This window comes from Phlebotomus papatasi, chromosome 1 (genome assembly GCF_024763615.1).
Source record: "Phlebotomus papatasi isolate M1 chromosome 1, Ppap_2.1, whole genome shotgun sequence".
In the NCBI taxonomy this organism is placed as follows: Eukaryota; Metazoa; Arthropoda; class Insecta; order Diptera; family Psychodidae; genus Phlebotomus; species Phlebotomus papatasi.
Genome location: NC_077222.1, coordinates 70,408,403 through 70,421,448, shown reverse-complemented (window position 1 = coordinate 70,421,448; position 13,046 = coordinate 70,408,403). Strand labels below are relative to the sequence as shown.

At 32.5% G+C, this 13,046-nt stretch overlaps 1 protein-coding gene across 1 annotated transcript in view; it reads right to left on the bottom strand.

The window, feature by feature from the left end:
- Window positions 1-12,871, bottom strand: part of LOC129799821 (uncharacterized protein DDB_G0280205) — a 74,049-nt gene extending 61,178 nt beyond the window's left edge. Inside the window, exon 1 of the mRNA XM_055844089.1 lies at window positions 12,697-12,871. The gene's annotated coding sequence lies outside the window, so the exon portion shown is untranslated. The remainder of the gene's footprint in view (window positions 1-12,696) is intronic.
- Window positions 12,872-13,046: the final 175 nt, after the last annotated feature.

The window sequence follows — 13,046 nt, the reverse complement described above, 5'->3', positions numbered from 1 at the left end:
TCGCAAAGTCTTGATCACGTTGCTATTTCTGTTTTTTTTTCATCTACATTTCCTCCTCTTCAACAACTTTTGATCTTGACTCCCCGCATCAACAGCTTTCAATTGATTAGTTTCATGGATGCCAAATCAAAAAATCCCCCAACTCATCACCAATATCAGTGCCTCTGGACAATTCATTTTAGCTAAGATACTCACGTACTACAACTGCACACGAAAGAATTAAATATATTTTTTAAAAAAATTCCATAGCCCCTTGAAAATATATACACATCAATTCTAGGTCAGATTGATGGTGTATACAAAAATAGTGTTACACTGCTTGTTTTAATTCCAGTGTTAAATCCCTCCATTTAAAGTACATATATATGCAATATATACATATATGTATGTATGAAACAAATTCACATAAAATCGATTGCCCTTTCTCATTTGCATTACCTTTTCACTTTTTCCCAAATGAATCGATCTGCAATGCATTGTAAATATTTGGTACACACGGCGACAATCAGTTACAAAATACAACAAACAGTTCTAAATTCATTGATCAATTAATTATTTCACAATATAACTATTGCAATATAACAAGTTTACTATCTACAGTAGAGTCTCTCAAATCTGAATCTCTCAAATTCGAACGCCGTTTGGATTCAAAATGTCAATTGTGAGGTTACGTTACAAAGTTCGTATTCTTGATGAATGAAAATCATATTTATGTGCTTTTTACTGAATGTTTACATACATTATTATCGTATAAAATGAAAAGGAAGTATGTTACCACTAAGACTTGCGAGAAAGTACGAGAATTTGATTCAAAGTACAATTTAATCTCACACAAATTTCGTTAGTTTTGAAAAAAATCGTTCGAATTTGGGAGGTGAGAAATGTCAAAAATACCCCCCGAGCGTTCGAATTTAAGAGACTCTACTGTATAAGACAATTCCAGTCAAAATAATTATACAACACTTTAGTTAATTTCACTGAGCAAAACGCCAAGTTCATCGCTAAAAATGTGAACGTGAAGCTTTTAGTAACATTTGTTGCTATTTTATTGTCTGTGTGGTCAATTCTCATGATTAATCCAGGGACGAACTGTATAATTACTAATTTTATACATTTATATAAAATTTATATAAAAAACTAATAAATTCGAAATTAGGGAATAACTATTGTGATTTGTTGTGAAAATATCCCCACTCTGCAGATAAAATCAGCAACAAATTATATGATTAGTGTTTGTGGTAATGAATATGTCTAAATCTAAATTGTAATTAAATTATACACACCACACTCCCATACCGTCCATTTAGTGTGTAAAATCATCATGAAAGCTAAACCACGTCAAACGTGGTTGGACTCTACTTTAAATTTGCCGTTTTCATATATTCAACAATGGAAAATTATAAAGCTATCACATTCTAGATTATACATCAAGCTTATCACTTAGATTATTCAGTAAATACTTGAAGTTCCTAACCCTTAACTTACGGCTTTGAACATTAATAAAGAAGACAACCGAAATAGAAAAAAAACTGAAAAAGGCGTAGCAAAGCGTACTATGTTTTGCGAAATGCTCGAACTTGTAACTTCTATGCTATAATTTCAAAAGTACTTTCATGCCATTTATCGGATTACCGGTTAACTGGTTCACAACCGATTTTAACTAATTTGTCAATCATTCAAAAAATCGCCCAAAATAGCTTAGACAGAAGTAATGCAATTGATTTTCGATAAAAACTACTTATCGGTTCATAGTTAAATGGAACCGGCTGAGTATTGTTAAAAATTCAAAGACCAATTTTACAAACCCAACCCTGATCCCCTTTGGTCGAAAAATACACTCTCTAGAGCCATTTTTATATTTGACCTTGAAAAACTGTTTAGAAATGATTGAACGCTATTTTCGTATAAGTAAGGACGAAATGTCCGCTTAGGTAAGCTCTAACACATATCGATAAATTTTTAAAAAAAAATCCCACGACATATTTTCAAACAATCTTAAAAAACCTGGTTCTCTAGGAATGAAAAGGAACTACTATTTTCCATCGTTTTTATACCGGAGGTTGGTATCAACACTAAGATGGTGATAGCCGCATATTAAAGAGGTAAAAAGCCAAAATCAGATGAAAAAAAAGAACTAAAATGAGACATAGTGTAGACTTATAGGGGTGGGGGGGGGGGGGCACACTCGAAAGCCCTAAGTCCCTTTTTCTAACCGTTTGGCTTCTAGGTCTGATAACACCCTGACGGACAGTCAGACAAAACAGCGTGACATCATTTCTCAGAAATCGTTTGAACATGAAGATTTCTTGCGAAAAGTGATCTAAGCGTGAAACTTCGAAATTTTGGGAACTAAAAAATCAAGTGATTACATACTGTTCTATCCATGAAGTTCGAACGGTTTAAATTACAAAGAACAATTTTGTAATGATTTTGGAAAGACAACAGTCAAATCTGTCTTTAACTCTTTCCGGACCGCAGCATATACAGCAAGCCAATTTTACCATTTTTTAATCAAGAATATCTAAGCTCAGGAATTAATTGAGGTCCTACAAAAAATATCTTACATTTGGACATCCTTATAGTTTGTAATCATCCACAAGAATAGGATTTTTATCAGTTCTGAATAATTAAAAAACATTGTTTTTTACAGAACATTCATATGCTGCTTTGGGTACTCAGAGTCCCAAAAGAGACGAAAGAGTTAAAAGATCTTTGTGTTATATAGAGTAATTCACAAGGCACAGCACACAATAATTTTTATTTTGTAAACATATTTTCAAAATTATTGTGTGTTATGCGCAACGCACAATAACTTTTGCTTGTAAACATGTGTTCATAATTTCTCATGAGAATGAGCGAGATGACTAGATCTAGATCTCACTCACTCTCATTGAAATGTCAAAAACCTGTTTACAAAACAAAAGTTATTGTGCTTTGGGTATTATGCCCAACGCACAATAATTTTTGTTTTGTAAACATGTTTTTGATTTTTCTATGAGAGTGAATGAAACCTAGATCTAGTCATCTCTCTCAGTCCCACAGGAAATGTGAAAACATATTTACAAACAAAAGTTATTGTGCGCTGGTCATTACTCATACACAAAATAATTGGTATGTCAAATTTGAATAGGAATTGGTTTTGTTCCATTTTAAACGTTTTAAAACTGGGTCCCGGATATTACGCACATTTTCGGGACCGAAAAAAACCGCACAAAATGGTATTATGGTGCTATTCCAATAAAAAATGCACATGTTTTTTTTATCATTTTACTATATTCTCAAGTGCTTCTGCATTATTGATTTTTCTTTGTATTGGTTCATATCTCTACTGTTTCCCCCAGTCTTTGCCGTGTTCTAAACCCCCAAAACAGCCATGACAGAAACCAACACAAAGAAAAGCTAATCTGTAGAAGAACTTGAGAATATTAAAGTACTAAAAATGTTCATTTAGCCCCAATTTTAGGCAAAAATACATAATTGTGTTTGCATAATTCCGTGTCATGTTTTATAATCCCGAAGTGCATAGTCCCTGGACCCCTTGTATCAACCCAGAAATAATATTTTATTCATACTGGAACTATGTAAACTGGCATTGGATCCATTAGACACATTTCTATGCTATCTTACTAAATATTAAATATAAGATATTGGGAAAATCGATGAAGTGAAAAATACTTCACCTACACACACCAAAAAGACGTGATCGAGGAGCGGAAAAAAAGCTTTTAATATACACACCAAACAACATAAAGTCACACACGACAGTAAAGTGTGAGTTTTAATATAAATTTGAGGTTCTCATACATACAAAAATACTAACAATTTATTGCTAATAAAAGAGATCTTGCACTACACATTTTCAGTGAAATACTACCCCAGTTAAATATGTATAGAGAGTGTCCAAACGAAAAATCATTATTACACTGTGATTCGCCTCAATGTTGGACAATAAAGTAAATGTCGTTTTGAAAGAACAAACTGCATTGTCTGTTTAAATAAAAAAAAATGAAAGAAAGAATAGTCTCCTGGCTGGATAAATTAGAGAATAGCACGAATATGTCTTTCATTTCCTCTCTATATACCACTCCCTGGCCCCTTCTCATTTTACTGCAATTTACACTATTATTTACGAATGTTTTTTTTTTGACTTCCTAAAGTTAAAATAAAATAGAAGAAATTATTTAATAAGGTTTCCGAGTCATTCACTATCGCTTCTTATATTCATGTTCAACAAACTCTCTTTTGGTGTACCCAACCATTTAGTGCTATTGACTTATTAAATGACCGGCTTCAACAATGTGAATTGAAATCATTTTAGATGAAAAAATACGGTTAGTTTGGTCCTTTTTTTCGAATTAAAATGAACCTCTAAAGCTAAAGCTTTTTCACTGGATTTTCACTGAATCGTCAGAAGCCACAAATCCCATTACGCAACAAAATATACACTCTGTATGTGTCTCTCGCGCGTCTCTCTTTTTTTCACGAGGAAAATAAAGAGTGAAATAAAAAAGAAAACCAATACAGTAAGAGCCTAAACCGAATGGGTGTACGAGGAGACTTGAGCTATAATTGCATATTCTCGTCTACCTGCGCGACTTTGAATATTAATTTTGTGGTAAATTGCTGAACAGTTCAATGCTGTTTGTTTACACACAATTACAACCTTTCTCTTACACAATGTAGAATTTTTTTTTTCAGAACAAAATCGCAAAACTTATTAATTTTTTTTAAAATGGTTGAGGGTGATTTTCTATTTAAGCAAATCATCCGATTGGAATTTTGCGTTTTATCTTTTGCCATGTTTGCTGATTTAGCTGAATTTCAAGAAAAAGTCTTCTCGTTAACGCTCTTATTTATTACCCTGTTTTGTATCTAATGCACATGGTTTCAGAATAACTTTATCCGTAAACTCATTTAAAATTGATTTTTTTTTTGGATGAAGAAGCAATAAAGAGTGATAATATAATTAATAATTTAGTGAGAATATACCTTGAACAAACTTTTTATCAAATTTAATACACACGTTTGAGCAGAAAACGAAAAAGGTGTATCAAATTTGACACGACGTGAATACAATGACAATTTATATAATTTTATAATTTTTTGGATATATAAATGTTTTAATAGTGTAAAATTGTTGCTTCCTCGACAAAGTTTTCCAGGTGTTAACCCTCTAACAGTATTTTCTTGAATATGCGAAAAAAAGTTGTAAGAAAATGTATTCTAACAAGGGAAGTACTCGAATCATCAAATTCAGAAAAATCTGGGGCTTTGCTCAACTATGCAGAAAGGCATTAAATTAAACGTGGTAATATTCAAAAAGTGCGAAATCTGGTTAATTTTTTTTTTAAATTCCCCAAAGTTGAAAATGACACCAATTTACGCAGCATATAATAAAGAAAAAGAAAGGCTCAGCGGTATAGCGCAGGACATTCAACGGGAGTGCCGCGGGTTCGATTCGATCCCTGGCTCCGCGTCTGTTTTTTTTTTCCTTTTAATATCTTTTTTTCCAATAAGAAATTCTATTCTTTATTAAGTAGTATTATTGTAGTGTAAATTGCTTATAGTGCCGAATGAAAATCCTCAACAAATTTTTAAAAGCGATGAAAGTGCATCGCATAATTTATCGAATTATCAATTTGCTAGAAGAATTAAAAAAAAAAACTGTATGTACTTACAATCAGCTATCTGAGGATCGTTGTAAATATTATTTATAGTTTTATTGAAATTTTATAAAAGATTAGAAAGGTCGAAGACCCAAACCAATTTTTTTTAGAAAAATTCATTGGGAAACCTGCACTCAAACTGATTGTGAAAGTATATCTTTCATTCGACGTACGCATTGTGATTGCACTCTCTGTTTTAATCATTTCTTTACTGAAATCCATATTCACTAATTTAGTTTAAAAAAAAAACTAATTCGTGTATTATGGATTTCGATAATGATTAAAACAGAAAGTTCAATCACAACGAGAGTATATGGATTGAAAGTCCGACTTAAACATTTATTTGAGCACAGGTAGACTAAAACTTAAACTGTACCTATTCCTCTCAGGTGTCAACCGATGAATGCACGTTTTTGATTGAATAGTGAATCACTTATTATCGATGGGAATGAATTAAGTTATGTCTTGTCGGGTACTTACAATATCTTTCCAATCAGTTAAATGTTGGCCAATATTAGTTTAAAAAGCTTTTTTCGGAGAAAAATGATATATTTGACCTTGAAAAGCCGTTAAAAGAATTCGGGCTATTGGCATTTATCCATGATGTAATCTGGACGTGAGACAATTTTAAGTTAGCCTAAAAAGCATAATGCTAGACACACTTACGACTTAAGCCACCTTAAGTCACTTACGGCGTTATCACACTTGCACATTAAAATTTTAATGTGATTCACATTAATTGTCGCTTGTGGTAGAGCCCTGCATACCCGACCCGACCCGATCCGACCCGCGGGTACCCGCATGATTTTTTGCGGGTCGGGCGGGTTTTATTTTATTTTCTGCGGGTCGGGCGGGTCACGAATACAACCCTTCAAATTTTCGGGTATTACTTAAACATTTATCCGACCCGATTTCTAGGATTTTTTAAAAATATATATATTTTTTTAATTGATTAAGCTTTGGCGAAGTTTACAGAAACATAGAAAAATGATATGATAAATCAAAGAACAATTTATGTGATCGGAAGAGTATATGAATTTGAAGAAGTAATAAAGTGATCCCACAAAGACAAATAATATTTTTACTACATTTTGTGAAACCATTGTTGAATTACACATTAACATATACTGTTTTATGAAGCGCGAAATTGAAGAACACCATGCTTATTTAAAAAAAAAACTTAAATTTCCTTAATAGAGGTAAAATGTTTGAATATTCTGACAATTTCTTGAAGAACTCCGTGTAAAAACCAAAAAGTCCTTTTTTTTATAAATTTTAGACTTTTTAGACTTAATCAAACGCAATCACCTCTAGGTGCATAATGTCATTTCCCTAAATTTTTTCGGGCGCGAAAATACGCTTATTCTCGGGATAAAGATAGCAAGATAATTTTTCGAATTTCTTTTTAAGCACGATAAGATTTCTACCAAAACTATATTTTCTGAAATTAAATAAAGCGACAATATAATTTTGTATTATGAATTCTTAGACTTGTTCAGGAGTATAATTCATTAAATATATTCTTGAAACATTTTCTCATAAAAATAATCTTAAATTTACTCTTGTCTAAAAATATCTTCTAAATTATTAGAAACACTGATTTTTATTTAATTAAAAATTTTATTCACTGATAAATATATGAAAGTAGACCAGCTATTGTATAGTCCACTAATATCTGGCTATATAAATTGACCAATACTCATATTTTTGATCAAATTCAGCATGTTATGCCATTAAAATTAAATTAATTTCGTTAAAATTCTGGTCAAAATATGCACAGATGAAGTATAAAACGGTTAGGATTGCGCTGAAAACACGCACAGTTCAATCATAAAACGGTGAATGCGCTTAAAATCACGCACAGCTCCATCACAAAACGGTAAATGCGCTTAAAATAACGCACAGCTCAATTTTAAAATGGTTTCGGGACGTCATCTACGGCATTTCTTGTTTCGGGTTAGATTCTTTTCGATATCTTACTTTTTTTCCAAATAATATTAAATTCAAAAACACTTGGAAATATTAAGTTTAGGAGAAAGTACTTATGCTTTTTACGATCCCAAGCTTTATAATGAATATTTTTTTCTGTGATTCCGCATGAATCACTTTCATCCCGCTAAACAAAAATGTTTTTAAACTTGTTTTTTAAGTAAGTTGCTTAAAGTAAGCTATAATTATTCATCTATCTTACTGAATTTTGTTTAAGCTTGAAAAATAAAATATATTATTGAAAAAAATAATTTCGAGATGAAAAATTGCAAATTTACCGTTTTAAAATTACTGTATGTTTGCTACTGTGATTAAAAAACAAACTTGGCGAATCAACCGCCGAAAAAACGAAAGTTATGTTCAAGAAGTTATCACACTACGAAACTTGTAATTAAATTATTAATAGTTCTTGAATTACTTATATTGATCACTTTAATTCATTTATAGGGTGGAATCACCAGTTCTCGCCAGTGCCCCACTTCTCGCCACTTACATTGAAATCGCTATTTTTCGCAATTTATGAAATAAATGAGTCGCAATTTTTTTGTATTGTTTCTGCTTCTACGCATAGAATCGAAAAATAATAATTAATCCTTTTGGATTCACGATTTTGATCACTTTTTAGAGCAATATTTTAAGCAAGTGCATCGAATCCAACATCTCTTACCAAATGTACTAAGTGTCGTCAAATTTTCATCAGGCCAAAAATACCTATTTGGGTAAATAATTGGTCTATTGAATATATAATTGCACTTGTAGAATACATAAAATTTGTATTTAGTCACTTAATATTTCATTTTATATTATTTTTGTATAAAAATGAGGCATGGCGAGAAGTGGTAATATTCTGGAATTCGCCAATTCTGGAATTGAAGTTAGCGTCGCCATATCTTTTCAATAGGCGACGCTAACTTCACTTCGTACATTCTCAGTTGTCAAATCTGCATTGTTTACTTTCTGCAAAAGCCCCATAATTTGATTTCTCAAGTAAAAGTGAAGAAAAATCATTTAAAGAGAGTAATAATAAAGTGATCACAAGGAAAGAGAAATGGTGAATGTATTCTTTTCATAGCATTGCCTAAAATAACCGAGTGTGGTTCTTTTCAAGTGGGTGGCGAGAAGTGGTTACAAATTTTACAAAACTGGCGAAAAGTGGTAAAAAGTGGCGACGAAATGGTTATTTTTGCATTATTAATAAAAATCAGTTTTTTAAGTAGTCCAGCGTTATGTTCTAGGATTATTGTTTTCACGTATCTAGAGCCAATACATCTAAGTAACTTTGTGTCAAATTTGACTTATCTTGTAACAAGGATTCAAAAGTTAAATTCAATTCCTTGATTCAAATAGCGTGCGACGATTTTGATTGGGTTAAAAATTTTCGGGTTACTATTGTTCGAGACGGATAAATTTATACAGTTCTTGCAGGTCGGGTCGGGTCGGGTATTAATTTTTTTTGCGGGTCGGGCCGGGCAGCACCAAGATGTTTCAAGTATAAGGTGGGCCAGATCGAACCGCCAGTGACGTAGATACTTTTACCCGACTGGTATACAGTGTCGACAACTCAGATTTGTCAAACATTTGTAATAGAAAAATAAGAATCGAATAATGTTGCAAAGATTAATTAATTTTCTTTATAAGTGAAAATATATTTATTGTTCCTCGGCTAATGAACTTCAAATAAGTATAATATTATACATTTTGATTTAAAAAAAAATATCTTTTTACTAATATGACCACATTGGGTATGATATTAAAATTGCCTAGGATAAAATATCGTCCACATATGCCATTAAACTCAATCATTTCCTTAAATCGATTTTCCATTGTTAAATTTTAAAATTTAATCTTATTTTGCAGTTAATATGTTTAAAAATTGCATTCATTGTACACTTCTTAGTCAATTTTCAATTTTATTAAGTTTTTTGAAAAATTATAGACTACACAGAAAAAAAAACACAGCATTCTAGGCATGCTAGCCTTACCGGCCAATTCAATGTATGGGGTCGTGGAGCACCACATTTCTCTTTTTACATCGGATTTTATAGTTTCCATATCGATAAAATGGTTTTTCCAACAATTTTATTACCAAAGAAAAAGTAACACTTCAGAAAAATTAAATTTTTTTTTGATAGTTTGTTTCACTAAAATGATAGTTCCAATTAGTGTATTAGGCCCAGGCTTGTAAATAATACCTCGTTTAATGTTTCGACAGCAATATTTTCAGAAACTGTTCGAGATTCAGAGGCATGTACCTTCACATTCGAATGTAAAAATTGTACCATATGCCTTGGAACAAATCGATATTGCTTTTTTATTTGTCTTGTAACAAAAAATTAAGAACTTTAAATACTAAATGAGGTAAGCAATGGATCTTAATGAATTACAGATTCTTTTTGTGTAGCAAAAATTAAGATTAATTCTCGATTTTTGTGGAAAAAGATGGTAAAGTCTGAACTGCAGAGAGCATTTTCCCTAGCGTAACTTTCTCTTTGTGAAAAAATTATTTGATAATATTTTTATGATTTAAATTTTAAAAAATAGACCAAGAATCAGGATATTGGGAGATAATTCCAAAGTGCGGTAAAGTGCCAAATCTTTTATAAAGAGTACAACATCATACATGAATAAACAATTGAATGGGTTTTACCACAATGAAGACTACAATGATCAAAAAAGGTCACGTTTTAATCCAGAATAGAAATTATGCGAATAACGCAATTAATTCTTAAAAATTCCGAATATCGTAAATATTTATCTCTCAAGTATTTCAATATTCAAAAAGAAAAAACTCGCTAAAGGCGAGAAAATGCCAATTTTGCCTTAGTGAATTCCCTCGTTGGCAAAATTTCATCAGGTGATGACATTTTATAGGTTTCGGGGCATGAAAATTGATTAAAAAACACAAAATACTTGTAAATGTAAAAATAATGGATAAAAATTAAGTCATATAAGATCCAAAATAGTCGTAAAATTGTACTGAAAGAACCATAAGTTGAGAATTCAAATGCCACCTTAAATTTCTTTTCTGAATTGCTCTTGACAGTTCTGAAAAAAACTCATTCCTGATACATACGTAACGATGTCAATTTTAGAGGAAAATTTTAGAAAGTGTTGGAAAAAGAATAACTTAATAAAATAGCGTTTTGTTAATAAAATCAATGAAAACTAATTTTAAGATTTTTCTTGTTTTTTTTTCTTAGTTTAACACAAAAAATGGGGAAATGGATTTATGAGTCCTTAGAACCGTTGTAGAAGTCTTACGAAATTATAGAAAATTTAATTTGCTTTTTGTTTAGAATATCTGAACTCGACATTTTATATCAATTTGGTATTCTACGTGATTTATAGAATTCTGTATCATTTTGCTTATTCTAAGTTTTTTCCAAAGAAAATACATTAGTATTGAAAGTTCTGACACATTTGTGATTTGCTCATGCAATGTATGGTCTGCCGGGTTTCGTGGAAATAATTTTTGCCCAGTGGAATTTTGTGGCAAAAAAGTATGAGAAAAACAGAAACAACATCAAATATTAGTTTAATTGATAATAATAGTCATTTCTGTTAACAATTAAACTAATAATTTTGATATATTCCCAACATTTTATAGAAAAGTATTCGCATGAGATTTTGGCGCGAGTCACGAACAGATGATTTTTGACATAACCTCCAAAAAGTATCTACGTCATCACCAGCCCGATCTGGCCCACCTTATTACTTTGTTATTTGTTTTTATTCATCTTGGGGCAGCACTAAATTTCAACGGGTCGGGTCGGGTACGGGTCAAATCCACTGCGGATGCGGGTTGGAAAAAAAACCCATAAACCCGACTCGTGCAGGGCTCTATGTGCAACTATGCTGAAATTTGGCACACTTACCCTATGGTCTTTCAATTCTTCAGCGATGTACAAGAATCTATGATGTAACTTTGAGAGTCTCACCGAAAAAAATTTGCAAATATTGCTAGTGAGAAAGCTACCAAGGAGATGGAAGTAATATTGACTCTTGAAAGATGATGAATCATTTTTCACAGGGGGTTGCTTTCCATTATCTCTTGAGAGTTTTGTGTCTTCACCCGGAAATCTTGTTAATGATGCATTTAAACATGGTTTGAACTGATCGATAAGCCCCACAATCTCTGTCTTCTACCCCAAGATTTAGGCCAAAGTAAACAACCAAAAATGGAGTTTTTTTCCGGATAATTCCTGGATTAAAATGAGAGATTTCTCAAACTCCACCAAAAATCAAACATGTTTCTCTCACTCTCTCTATCTCTCCCTCTCCCATTAGTGAGCCACCAGCAGCACTACACCAAGAGACTTTTGGGCAGAGATCGGTGTGTGTATGGTAGCACAGAAATATACGACTATGTATTTCACGAGCTTCAAGTTTTTCGGCTGAAGCAGAAACTAAAGAAAAAGACGGACGGAATCGAACGCATCGGAATATTATTAGCAATTGACGTGGACAATTTATATGGAATCATGCACTTCGCCCAGATGACCCTTTCCCCCCTTTGAACAGCCCCTTCCGACGACCCAGATATCAGGAGGAAAAATCTTTATGTCACCAAAAGTGCGTCGTGGCCTATTTGACGCCGCAAACTCTTCCTGGCTGATTTACCAAGGGGGGACAATGAGCCTTTGTCCGGATGCCCCTCAAAGTTCCTGACCACCATTATGTGGCATTTGTCGAGTCTCCCCATTCGAGAGATCAAAGATTTGTGTGACGCAATATTCAGGACAGGGAATTTTTCATGACGGAAACCATTGATTGGGACAAAATATGAATGATTTTGTGCACAATAGTTTATAGTGGTAAAATTTACAAAAATTCTATGAATTGCCTTCAAAAACACAACAAAAATGGGTCAGGCTTTTTTTGCTGCTGGTGCTTCTGCAACTCACACAGACGCACATTTTCACCCAAGACGACTTTTACGCAACAATTTTCCACCCATTTCCCCATCAATCCACCCAATTTCCATGGAATCTTGAATGTATAAACCCTCAGGGACTTTTTGTGATAAAATTTAGCCACATACCTGGGATATTTCTCAAGATATTCACACTTTTTCACGGATCAGCGTCGCTCTTCCACTTTTTCGCTAGCAAAGAAAACTTTTTTCAATGTGTCAAAAACTCAAACAGATTGACAATGAAGTTGGCCGCTGAGCGATTTTACAAAATCACGACAATTTTCTAATTTTCACAGTTATCCTCTGGTTGGTGTCCTTTGAGGTGATCATTGAGGAATTTCCTTTGGTAAATTGGTCATTTATGCACATTTACAGCTGAAATTCAATGGTGAAAATTTTGATTTCACAGGAAATAAACAAATATATACGCAGCCAACTAAACAATTTTCCTTTCATGGAAAAATCTACTTTGTTAA